The sequence below is a fragment of the Myotis davidii genome, unplaced genomic scaffold (assembly GCF_000327345.1).
Source record: "Myotis davidii unplaced genomic scaffold, ASM32734v1 scaffold187, whole genome shotgun sequence".
Lineage (NCBI taxonomy): Eukaryota > Metazoa > Chordata > Mammalia > Chiroptera > Vespertilionidae > Myotis > Myotis davidii.
Genome location: NW_006383018.1, coordinates 1,602,483 through 1,615,592, shown reverse-complemented (window position 1 = coordinate 1,615,592; position 13,110 = coordinate 1,602,483).

Sequence of the window (13,110 nt, the reverse complement as noted above, 5' to 3'; positions counted from 1 at the left end):
ATATATATATGTATATATATGGAGAATAGAGTTACATTCATTTATAATGAAGAGAAACACATATTCTGGCAATAAGGTAGTTTCATAAGAGGCAAAAGTAATACAGAAGAAGTATGTTATCAGTTTCTTGGGAACGTAGACTAGGGTCAAGCTCAGGGAAATAAGTGAATGACCTGGGAGTCTTCCCCTCTGGGTTCCCATATGACTTGTAACTAGCAGAAATCTACACTCTCCATTTCTTTGAGCTGACAATTTAAATTCTAATTATGGCTATTTATCTTTGAAGAAACAGAAGGCACCCAGCTTGGGCCTGGCATGATATTGGACCTAAGTCACAGTTTCTGCCTGTAATTATGTCCCCGAAGTCAGATGGTTTAAACTGGGAGTAGAGCCATGTTTTTAGCTTAAGTGTAGGTTTATATTTTTAGAATAAAAAGGGGTTTAAATTAATTTTTAGAAAATATGTGCATTAAATATTTAAAGCTATACAAAGCAATGGATAATATTTTTGTATCTCCAGTCATATGCAAGATCCTCCTTTTTTAAAATTCTCACATGAGGATATATTTATTGATTTTGAGAGAGAGAGAGAGAGAGAGATCGGTTGCCTCTTATACTTGCCCCAACCGGGGACTGAACTTGCAACCTATGTATGTGCCCTGACCAGGAACTGAACTCATGATCTTTCCCTGTACAGGACTAGGCTCTAAACAACTGAGCCACATGGTCAGTGCTGCAAGGTCCTTTTGAATGTACCTGAGATTGCTCTGGAAGAGCTGGCATCGCGTGGAAGTCAGCCCAAACCAGTGCTGCCCCTGTCAAAACAGGTCATTCGAGCCTGGACTTTTCTCATTCTGTGTCTTCACACATATCTGTGGTGGATACTGTGGGCGCAATGCAGCTCACACTTCAAGGAAGAACCGGCTGCCCCAGCTGCTGGGAGTACTGACAGGAGACAGCTTTCCACTGCCGGCTCCTTCCGGGGCTGTCCCCATCGCAGAGAGCCATCTTACCCAGTCTTGGAGTGACCCATGTGCAATGAGTAAACAACAGGGGTATGTAAGGTGTGGTCATCTCAGGCCAACTCAGGACAGCTCTAAAAGACCATTCTAATTCCAGAACAGCCACAGCCGACGCTTCAATTTTCCCACCACACAATTCTGCTTCTCTACTTCCCTTCCAAAGGTATTAGTTGATGCTTAACTGCTTGCCAAATCTGTTTCCTAGGGAAACCTACCTGTGACATTATCTTATCATTTTTTTATTTACCTGTAGGTCCTTGGGCTAGGTCCGTACTTTCAAAAACAAATTGTTACAATTCCTGGATAGGAAATCAACCGAAGCATACCTTTCTAAATATCTATCCCATCGCCTTAGATGATTTATGATGTCCAGTAGAATATAAACATAAGAAATAATATGTACCATAGCTAGATTATAGAGATAAGTGACAAGTACAAATTGTTAGCTTAATATAAAATAACTAAAGGCCCAGTGCATGAAAATTCATGCACTGGAGGGGGAGATGTCCCTCAGCCTGGCCTGCCCCCTCTCTCAGTCCAGGAGCCCTCAGGGGCTGGAGGTGACCTGGCAATCAGGGGAAGGTGACTCCCCATCACACCTCTGCTGCTGCCACTGCCAGCAGCACAAGCCTTAGCTGGCCCTGATTACCTGAGCCTTGGGTGGCTCTGGGAGGCTGGGCAGCTGCCATCCAAGCCTTGCCTGCACCTTGGGACAGCCCTGGGCAGCTGGGGGACTGAGGGGACTGGGGGGTCTCCAGAGGCAGGCATGCAGAGCAGCCTATGACCGCACCTGCTGCCCCTGTGAAACTGAGGGTACTGGGCACCACCATCTTGTGGCTGTGGGCACCACCATCTTTGAGGGCAGGCAGTCAATTAGAATATTCCCTCCTTATTGGCTGTGGGTGCTGCCATCTTTGAGGGTGGGCAGTCAATTAGCATATTCCCTCCTTATTGGCTGTGGGTGCCACCATCTTTGTGACAGGTGAGGTTCAATTAGCATATTCCCTCTTTATTAGATAGGATAACAATAAAGCAAATCATCATCATCTGTAAATACAAGAGAGATTCAGTATTAGAAAATTGGATGACACTAATATCCAGAGTTACATTTTAATGGAAAAACACACCATATGATTCTATAACAGTTGCAGAATAAAATATTAAGCATATTAATACATTGCTTTCTAATTTAAACAATCATAAAGGAGAAACAAAAAGGAACATTCTTAATATGATAAAATATACTAAGACCATAAATAAAACTCCTTACATAATTGTACAGCTTTAGACATATTCACACTGATGTTAATGAACAAGTCAATTGTATTAGTTTTCTATTGCTGCTTAACAAATTGTCATAAATTCAGTGACTAAGAACAATACTCCTTTATTAACTCAAAGTTCTGTAACTCACCATGTATATTGAATTGAAAACGTAAATTTAAAAAATGAATATCATCCTACCCATCAGCAATAATATGTTAAAATATAGTAAATAAAAAGGTATGATCTAAATAGCATATATATGCATGTTTATGACCAGAGCAAATATATATATACTAGAGACCCATTGCACGAAGAGATTCGTGCAATAGCCTACCCTACCCCTGGCTGCCAGCACCGGTTTTCCTCCGGCACCTGGGACCCAAGCCTTCGCTCTGTCTGGAGCCTTCAGTCTTCGCTCCACCGCTTTGCCCCTATGTATGCAAATTAACCACCATCTTTGTTGGGTTAATTTGCATACTCTTCTGATTGGCTGGTGAGCATAGTGGAGGGAGGTTAATTTACATGTTTGTCTATTATTAGGAAAGATGTACAAGGGGCCTGGTGCACAAAATTCGTGCACTGGGGATGAGGGATGTCCCTCAGCCCAGCCTGCTCCCTCTCACATACTGGGAGCCCTCAGGGGATGTCCTAGTGACAGCTTAGGCCCGCTCCCTGCTCCCCTTGGGGAGCGGGCCTAAGCTGCAGTCTGGCCTCCCTTTGTGGGAGGTGACCGGGCTGATCAGGGGAAGGCACCAGCCCCATCACCCCGCTGCTGAGGAGTGAGGTGGAAAAACCCTACATCACCTTCTTGGATTCTTATTACCCAAGTTACTAAGAATATTACCAGTGGCATACAGGGAGCTTAGCCAATGAGTGGTCAGAAAATGTGTTTTCTTTGTAGTTCACACTGATCCCTGGCTCCGCCCCTGACCAGGCCTCAGGCCTCTGGCCAGGGCATTAGGCCTGGGCAGGGGACCCCTGGCTCTGTGCAATCGCTGGCTCTGCCCCTGCCCAGGCCTCAGGCTTTTGGCCGGGGCAATCACTGGCTCTGCCTCTCCAGGTGGCATCTGGCGCTGCCTGCCCCACCTCCCCAGTCCCCGATCTGTGGCCTGGATCCTGCAGGTGGCATCTGGCGGTGCCCATCCCACCTGCAGTATGCAAATTTAATGGCCATCTTTGTTGGGCTAATTTGCATACCCTTCTAATTGGCTGGTGGGCATAGTGAAGATATGGTCAATTAGCATCTTTGTCTTTTATTAGTGTAGATCCTATATAATAAAGAGGTAATATGCAAGTTGACCCTCATGCCCTCACAAGATGGCTGCCTATGATGAGGCTGGCAGGGGGGTTAGGGAGAGATGACCAAATGACTGAACAAGCAGGCTGTGTGAGGAGACAAGGCCAGCCGGAGGGTTAGTGAGGGATGACCAAATGACTGAACAAGCAGGCTGTAGTCAGGCCGTGTGGGGTGACCAGGCCAGCAGGGGGGTTACTGAGGGATGACCAAATGACAGAACAGCAGGCTGCATGGGGTGACCAGGCTAGCGGGGGGGCCATGAGGGGCAACCAGGCCGGCAGGGGGCGCTGTTGGGGGCGACCAGGCCAGCAAGGGGGGCAATTAGGTGCGATCTGGCTGGCACGCAGAGGCAGTGAGGGGCAACCAGGCAGGCAGGCAGGCAGGTGAGCAATTAGGAGCTAGTGGTCCAGGATAGCGAGAGGGATGTTATATATATACACATACTATTATGTGTATGTATATATATATATCAAATAGCATATGTATACATATATATATTAACTGGGAAGTAAATATAACAAAACATGGAGAAATGTTCAAACTCCTATTTAGGAACATGAAAAGTCTACAATTTGGGACATATATCATTACTGTCGATTAGAAGCTTCAACTACCCTCAAGTTATTTATATATTTATGAAACTAGGATTGAATCTTTAGTTTTTCATGGAATATGAAAATAATATTTTATAATTTATTTAGAGAATTTAAGCTCAAACATCATTAAATACTAGACTCAAACTAAGAGAACCCTACTTTCCTCCTTGGAAGAATGTAGCATAAGCATGCCATTTAACCAAAAACTGGTAAATATTTTAAAAGAAAAATAAGTAGGTAAAACAATAGGAAACAAAACTGTCCAGTAAAGGTATGAGGAATATACCACCACACAGGGAAATACAAGTTAAATAATTACTGAGATAGTAATTTACACCCATTGAATTATCTAGAAAATGTAAAAACTAACAATACTACACAAAGTCAAGGAGGTAGGGAAACAGATAATCGCATATATAATTGCATACAAACACTGAAGTCTATTCTGGAGAGCAATTTGACATTAGCTAATGTTAGCAAATGTGTGTAAATGATTATTTAACTGTTTCATTCTTTAGTACAGACCAGCACTCTCCAATATAGTAGCTACTAGATACATGTGATTATCTAGATTATTTAAAATCAATAAAATTAAAAATTCAGTTCCTCAATCTCACTAGATGCATTTCAAATGCTAGTGCCTACCTTATATGACAGCACAGATTATAGAATCCTATATAATGAAAGGCTAATATGCAAAGAGACCGAATGGTGGAACAACTGAACAACTGGTTGCTATGACATGCATTGACCACCAAGGGACATGCGTGGAACATGGCAGGCATCAGCCACCCACGGCGGGATGGTGGAGCAGGTGAGTGGGGACGCCGGACCAAGGCGGAGCACTGGTCGCTGTCATGGGGCGAGCTTCTGGTGGTTACTGAAAATTCTTTGCTCCTGTGTGCCGCGGTCCCACCCGGTGCTCGCATCTGCTTCCAGCGCCAGCCCTGCTCACACCCACTACTGGCATGGGCCCCAATCACTCCACGCCTTCAGCAGTGCGAGTGGGGCTGGGGCTGTGGTGGGAGGGGCTGGGTGGGGCTGTGGAGGATGGGCCAGGACCCGCCCCTGTGCCCACTGCAGCCTAAAGGCCCACAGTTCCTTTCAAGGTGCAATCGGTCCCTAGTTATTAGAATAAAACTCGTATCACTTTTAACCCTGTTTCAAAGATAGCCTGGAATTTGCATCTGCTTTGTAAGACGATCTTAAGAAGGCATGCTGGCAGTGTGCTAAATATCATTATGAGAAATTCTGATAAAAGGCTCAAGGATGACTTTCCTTTGACTCTGAACAATGGTTCATATTGAATAATAGTTAAATGAAATATAAACCTCTAATGTTTTACAATGTAACTAGAATTTGTTAGTTCTTTTGCTGATATATGCTTCGTAAACACCTTACAGAAATGTGTTTCCCAAGATTAAGTACCACTGTTACTCCCTCTTTTTTCTAATGAGAAATAAAGAAATAAAACAGCAGGGGCTGCAAAATTCTATATTTCTTAGTCTAGTTCAGTCTGATGGAATTTTTTAAAAATTTCATTAGAGCAATAATTTTTTTTCTTGTCACTGCAGTCAAACATCTAATAGCATTTCCATCCAAAAGTGCATATGCCAATGGTTTGTAAATGTAGGTCAACACATGTAGAGAAATGTGCCTACTACATGACTCTCCTGTTTTCTTCAGATGCTCGCGTCTGATTATGAACTACTCAATGCTAAGTACAATAAATAAGCTGTGATTATGTGTTATGCACGATTCACTATACATCTTCATTTTTGAAACATTAAGCAACAAAACAATGTGCTTTCTCAAAGGGCTTGCTATTTTGCATTCCAAGCTGGCAATATGAATGTAAAAGGTAATATGATGAAAATGGGAAATGTTACAGGCCTAATAAATGATCACCTGGAATTATTTCATTGCTGCTTGCATAGTCCATCTTCAGAACTCTTGAGACCAGGAAAGAGGTGGGTGTCTGCAATCCCAGGAGCAGAGGCGGTCATCAAACACAGCCTGTTTTCTTGTTTTTTTTTCATTTTCCTTTCTTCCACTTTGGTTCTCCTTCTCTTTCTATGATTTCCTTCCACTGCCTCCTCCCTCTTCCTCAAACACAAAACTGCTTGTGTGAGTAGGAGGTTTGAGGGGCAATCATGGCAATCATTATGCCTCTATTTTCCATCCTGACTTGAAGTCCTGGGTCATTGTTGATAGTGATTTTACAGCTATATGTTTATTCTAAAAGCGTTTATCATCTTGCTGCAACAAAAAGTCCCCATGTGGAAACAGCACCCAGAAATAAGTTTCCCTGGGAGGAACTTCATCCTTGTATTTTACTGCTTCTTCTTGGCCCATCTGTTAGCAAATGGGCAGCATGGACCTCTTTTTTCCTTAGGCTCCTTTTGGACAATAAGGGTTGAAAAGTTTGGCTTTTACTGTTGACATATATTTCAGAAATAATTGTGAAGTGATTTTCACTTTTCTTCCAAACTTAAAGTTCTTCTGCCCATGAAGTCATCAGGTGTAAATCATTTATTTTTCAAATTCACTAATAAACTGATAAATAAGATTAAAGGACAGTAGCCTATCAGCATAGAAGTTGGAACAACGCTGCTTTAAAAAGAAAAAACAAACATTTTTTATTGATTTCAGAGAGGAAGGGAGAGGGGAGAGAGAGACAGAAACATCAACGATGAGAGGGAATCATTGATAGGCTGCCTCTTGCATGCCCCCTACTGGGGATCGAGCCCACAACCCAGGCACTTACCCTTGACTGGAATCGAACCTGGGATCCTTCAGTCCTCAGGTTGATGCTCTATCCATTGAAACAAACCAGCCAGGGCCAAAGCTGCTTTTTGAAGTCTTGTTTCTATATGTTATTAGAAAAGAACTTTGCAGAATGCATTATCTTTCATAGTGTACAGTGCGGGTAGCTCTGTTTTCTGAATCATCTATAATAATAAAAGTGTAATATGCTAATTGGACCGGATGTCCTTCCAGACAAAGCTGCAGTGGCCAAGGGCCGAGGCAGAGTCGGCTGCTGTGGCGGCGGGGGCCAAGGCCTTTGCACAAATTTTGTGCATCAGGCCTCTAGTCTACATATAAAAGACTAATATGCTAAGTGTCCAACCGATTGGATGACCATTCCATTGACTGCTTGACCAGTCGCTATGACGTGCACTGACCACCAGGGGGCAGATGCTCCAATCAGTAGGTTGGCTTGCTGCTGGGGTCAGGCCGAACACACCCTGCAGCCAAGATCCTGCGGTCCCTCCCCAGCCTCTAAAATATTTCTTCTAATTAATTTCCTTTCAACGTGCATGAATTTATGCACCCTGCCTCTAGTGATGTTGTAAAGTTTTGTCACAGATAGAACTGGTGGGAGCATGTAGTAATGAGGTTGTTTCTCAAATTTTAAAATACAATATTTCACTCTCACTTCATCTCCCAACTGACCCTCATTCTGCCTCCTGTCTACTTTATTGCTTTGGGGAAGGAAAGCCAGATTTTTCATCATTACACATCTTTATTTTGTCATCAAACTATTACCTACTGACCAATATCTTTTGATATTCCAAGTCAAGCTTTTTGAACTCAGAAATCTCCTTGTTTTTTCCCCCTCAAAAATGTATATGATTAAAAAAAAAACAGAAAAGATTTTAAGAATGGTATCTTGCTAGGCATTATAAAAAATACATTTAGATTCTTAGGAAACTTTTATATTACTGCATTACTAGATTATTTATATATCCTCAGCCCTGTGGAAAATATGTACTTTTTGAAGTAATAAAGATTTTTAATTCAACAGGAGATGAGTTATGAAACAATAGCAAAAATCCATGAAGAAACAGCTTATGAACTCAATGTTACATCCCCTGCCCCTTTAACATAGTCATAGTCTAGAGAGCTCATGGAATGACCCTTTATGAAGGTCTCTTTGCTACTCATCCTGAAAGAAAGAGAATTCTACAAGTTAGATAGAGTGATCTCTACAAGTTTGATGGCAAATAATTAGTTAACTTCCCACATAATTCTTCTTCACATTAAACAAATAATGTTTTTCAAACAAAAATTATTTTTATTACAAATAATCCATTAGGAAAAATAAAAAGTATAGACTCTTTCTATAGTATATATTAAGTAGGCAATGCTTAATTGATTTGTCAAGTAAAATTATAATAGAAATATTATATATATATATATGAAGATTCTAATATTTCTCTTGAGGTCAGGGCATAAAATTTCCAGGTGAAACTTATCATAAAAGGATTGACTCTAAAAAGATAATTTCGGCCCTCCGGTTCCCTTTCCCATCGGATCTGAACACCAATCGTGGTGGTTGTAGAGGAGGAAAAGTAATAGTGAAGCTGGCCTCACAGTGCTTATAGTCTGTGGGCTAGTTTCAAACAAGGTTAAAAAAAAATAAATAAATAAATAAATAAATAAATAAATAAATAATAGTTTCATATTTTTACATATATTAGTATTCTATTGTTACAGATGATTAAAAGCTGTAATTATTGATAGTTTTTATCTTAAAAATAAGAATATATACTTCTAGAACTTAATAACATAAACACCTAATGACTTAATGTCAGAATTTGATATCTGATAGAATGCTAAAGGTAATGAAACCATGGCACCCTGAAGTGATATTTTTTTTCAAGACTCTTAACTGATGTTTCCATCTTGTCACAGGTGGCATCCCTTCTATGTTATATCAAATAAAGACATCTTTATTTGTTCAGACAGATCTTTAGTAGAGGACTAGAAGTATATTTGTCAGAGGTCACAACATGTCAACAGTGAAGAATCTAGTTTCCCTGGTTGCTAATCTAAGGATGATTAAATAGTACAAAACACATTAACAGTATGTCCATACTTTAAATAATAAGGCATTATCAAAAACCCTTTTTAATAGCCTCACTAATAAAGATGATATATGCTATTTGACCCTCACACCATTACAAAGATGGCGGCGCCCACAACCAATAAGGAAGGAATATGCTAATTGACTGCCCCGCCCTCAAAGATGGCCGCGCCCACAGCCACAAGATGGCCGGCATGGGAGGGCAGTTGTGGGCGATCAGCCCAGTAGGAGAGGGCAGTTGGGGGTGACCAGGCCTGCAGGGGAGGGCAATTGGGGGTGATTGAGCTGGCAGGGGAGCAGTTAGGCATCGATCAGTCTGGCAGGGGAGTGTTTAGGGGGTGATCAGGCTGGTAGGCAGAAGCAGTTAGGGGCAGTCAGGCAGGCAGGCAGGCAGGCAGGCGAGCGGTAGGGAACCAGCAGTCCCGGATTATGAGATGGATGTCTGACTGCCTAAATTGACAGTCAGACATCTCCCGAGGGGTCCCAGATTGGAGAGGGTACAGACTGGGCTGAGGGGCAACCCCCCCTCCCTGCCAGTGCACAGATTTCATGCACTGGGCCTCTAGTCTATAAATAAAATAGGTTCTAATATAGCCACAATTAAACCCTAAAAGGTCAGTGCCTTAACAAGCCCAGGTTTATTTCTTGCTCACCTTACATTTAATGTGGATTGAATAGCTCTCCTAAAGGGTTATCCTACAAACGGTATCTCACAAGCCAATATATATATATATGAAGATTCTAATATTTCTCTTGAGGTCAGGGCATAAAATTTCCAGGTGAAACTTATCATAAAAGGATTGACTCTAAAAAGATAATTTCAGTAGCCTCTCCCTTCTGTAACCATGAAATCTGGAACACAGGGTAACAAAAGTCACAGCCACACAGATAGAGATGGAAGGTGCCGTGGAATGTTTTAGATGGCCAGACTTGGAAGTGCATTACATTACTTCCTCCCACATACCTTGCTTATGACAAAGTATTGTGGTCACAACAAATTCTATTTGGTAAGCACTCGCTATAACAGTTTATTGTTTCCACTGTACTCAATCATCATAAATTGAGTTATTTAAACAATATAAATTTATTGCCTTACAATTCCAGATATCAGAACTTTGGGTTTCAATTTTCTACATAAAAGGTTAATAGGACCGAGTTTCTTTTACTAGTAGATATTCTAGTTGAGGAGTTATGTCCTTCCCTTTCCCAATTTACAGAAGCTACCCCAATTCCTCATTCTACCACCTCTCTCTTCTATCTCACTCTTCTAGTCTTAAGGACTATGTGATTACATTAAGACCCCCCAAATAACCTAGGCTAATCTCCTTGTTTTATGATCAGTTGATAACCTAACTTTATCTGCTTCTTAATCTCCTTTGCCAAAGTAACCTAATGCATTCATAAGTCCTGTACATTAGGATGTGGAATCTCCGGGGGGGGTGGGGGGGTGGGGGGGGGAGTGAAGGGTTATTTTGCCTACCACATACATTATCATTTTACCTTAAACTTATATGGTCTAAATATTATGATTAAATGGTAGAGATCGTTATATTGGATTTTGGAAAAAAAAAAACAAGACTCAAAATAAGCTCTCTATAATAAATCTACTTGAAATATAAAAATATAGAAAGTTAAAGGTAAAACAATAGAAAATTATATACCAGGCATAACTAGACAACTATGTTAACATCGAGTAAAGCATACTTCAAATTAAAATATTACAAAGGATAAAGGGAAATTTCATAATGATAAAAGTCTAGTTGAAGAAGGCATAAAAATTTCAAATATTTATAGAACTAATATCAGAGCTTCCAAGTACATTAAAAATCTGATAGAACTAAAAGAAGAAATTGCCAAATTTATAGTTCTATTTGAAGAATTCAACACTCCTTTTGCAGTAACTGATAGGAAAGAAAAAGTAAACAAAATCTCCAAGAGTATGGAAGATTAAAATGCCAGTATCAATCAAATTGTTCAAACTGAGAGTTATAGAAAACTCTAGGTAAAAAGCAGAATTCACATTCTTTCCAAGTGTACATGGAGCTTTTACAAAGATGGATCATGTTCTGTGCCATAAAACAAGCCTCAAAAAACTGAGATCCTACAAAGACCTACTACAATAGAATTCAACTATAAATCAAAAAACAGAAAGATACCTGGAAAATTTCAAATGTTTGGCATGGTCACAACATAATTCACCAAGGAAATATTGGTTGACCCTAAATAAATGAAAATACATGTCTACAAAAAGATGTGTAGTCGAATGTTTATAGCATTCATAGCAGCTTTATTTATTATAGCAAAAACTGAAAATGAACAATGCCCATCAGCTTGCAAATGGATAACCAATACCATGGAAACATTACTCAGCAATAAGAATAAATTAAGTCTATATTCATGCAGCAACAAGAATGAATTTCACAATCATTATGTTGAACCAAAGTAGCCAAATGCAAGAGAGTATATACTGTATGATTTTGCCTACATGGAAGTCTAGAAAAGACACATCTAATATATTCTTTAATAGAGCAGATTGGATCTTCCTTAGGACTGAGGTTGAGAAAGGGCAATGGGACTAAAGCACAAGATAACTTTTTGTGATCAAGGAAATGTTCTGCAGCTTGACTGTGGTGATGGCTACATGGGTATGTAAATTTGTCAAAACTTACTTAAAATGAGTGCATTTCATTATATGTAAACTGTACCTCAATAAAATTGATTTAAAGAAAGATTTGGAAAATGAAGCTAGAGCTTCTCTAAATGACACTAAGGATAACCTAGACATTAAGTTTGGCTTTATAAAAATTTGCATATAGACTTTTAGAATATATTGATGCATAAAGAGGTATGTATAACATAAATAAATCTACAGTTGCATCAAATTGGCAACAAAATTAAGAAAAAATTCAATTTTAAAAATCTCAGGATAGAGGCTCTGTATCTCACAGTAGGCTCACAGAATCATTATGCAGTCACAGAGCATATTTTAATATTTCTATTACTAACCAATACAACTGGGAAGGTAATTATGCTAGTAAAATCACCCAATAAATTCCAAAGCAATCGCCAAAGGGAGGGAAGGAAGAAGATAGGGACAGGAGGGAGGAAAAAGGAGGGGGCCAGAGAGAGGGAGAGAGGAAAAAGAGACAGAGAGAGAATGGGGATATGGGTAAGAGCTGGTTGGGAACTATCAGGTTTGGCTGTTATTTTATTTTCGATCAACTAGATGTTATTCTATTTTCCCTATTTTCTGGTACAGAATATTATTTTCAAATGCTCAGTTTACTTTTTAACTTCCCCCAGAAGACTAAGAAGATACTATTTTCCTTGAAAATTCCTCTCAACTGGCACTTTAAAATTTGTTTGTAAATGCATGGGGTTTTGTTTTGGTTTTGACCTGCTATTTAGTCTACAGACATCTGCTTAATGGACTGGGAGTTCCAGCAAATTCTAGCTTAACCCACCCGTGGCAAAGTGAAAGCCATTCTTGTCCCCCCTGAAATGATTGCTTACATTCACGAGGGCCCTTATGATGATGTGTGCTCAGAGAAGAAAATAATTCTTTTAGAGGGAGACTTGATTGTATGTGAAAACAGCAGGCACATTGTAGGGGATCTTTAGACCCTATGGAGCCCCTGGAGAGAGAAAGTTTATGGGGGCCGATGACTTAAAATTACTCAGCAGTCAGGTAGCAGCTGAGCTCCCATTCTTTCACCTTTGTTGCCATGTTTTCATTCAGGTCTATTTTTAAATTGCTTTAAGCTTTTTATTCTTTGGAAAAGTTATAATTTCCTTGTTATTTCAATGAGGCTGCAGTACCTCTTAGAGTCAAGTAGCAGATTTATGTCATGATTTCCTTTACTTGGGAACCTGTGAAATCGTTTACCCTCTCATTAGTCTTTCACAGGGAGACTGGTGACACTCTACGTGAAAAGAATGCACTTCCAGTAATTAAGGTGTAAGGATTTCAAAGCTAATTATAACACACACACACACACAGACACACACACACACACACACACACACACACACACACACACACACACACATACACACACA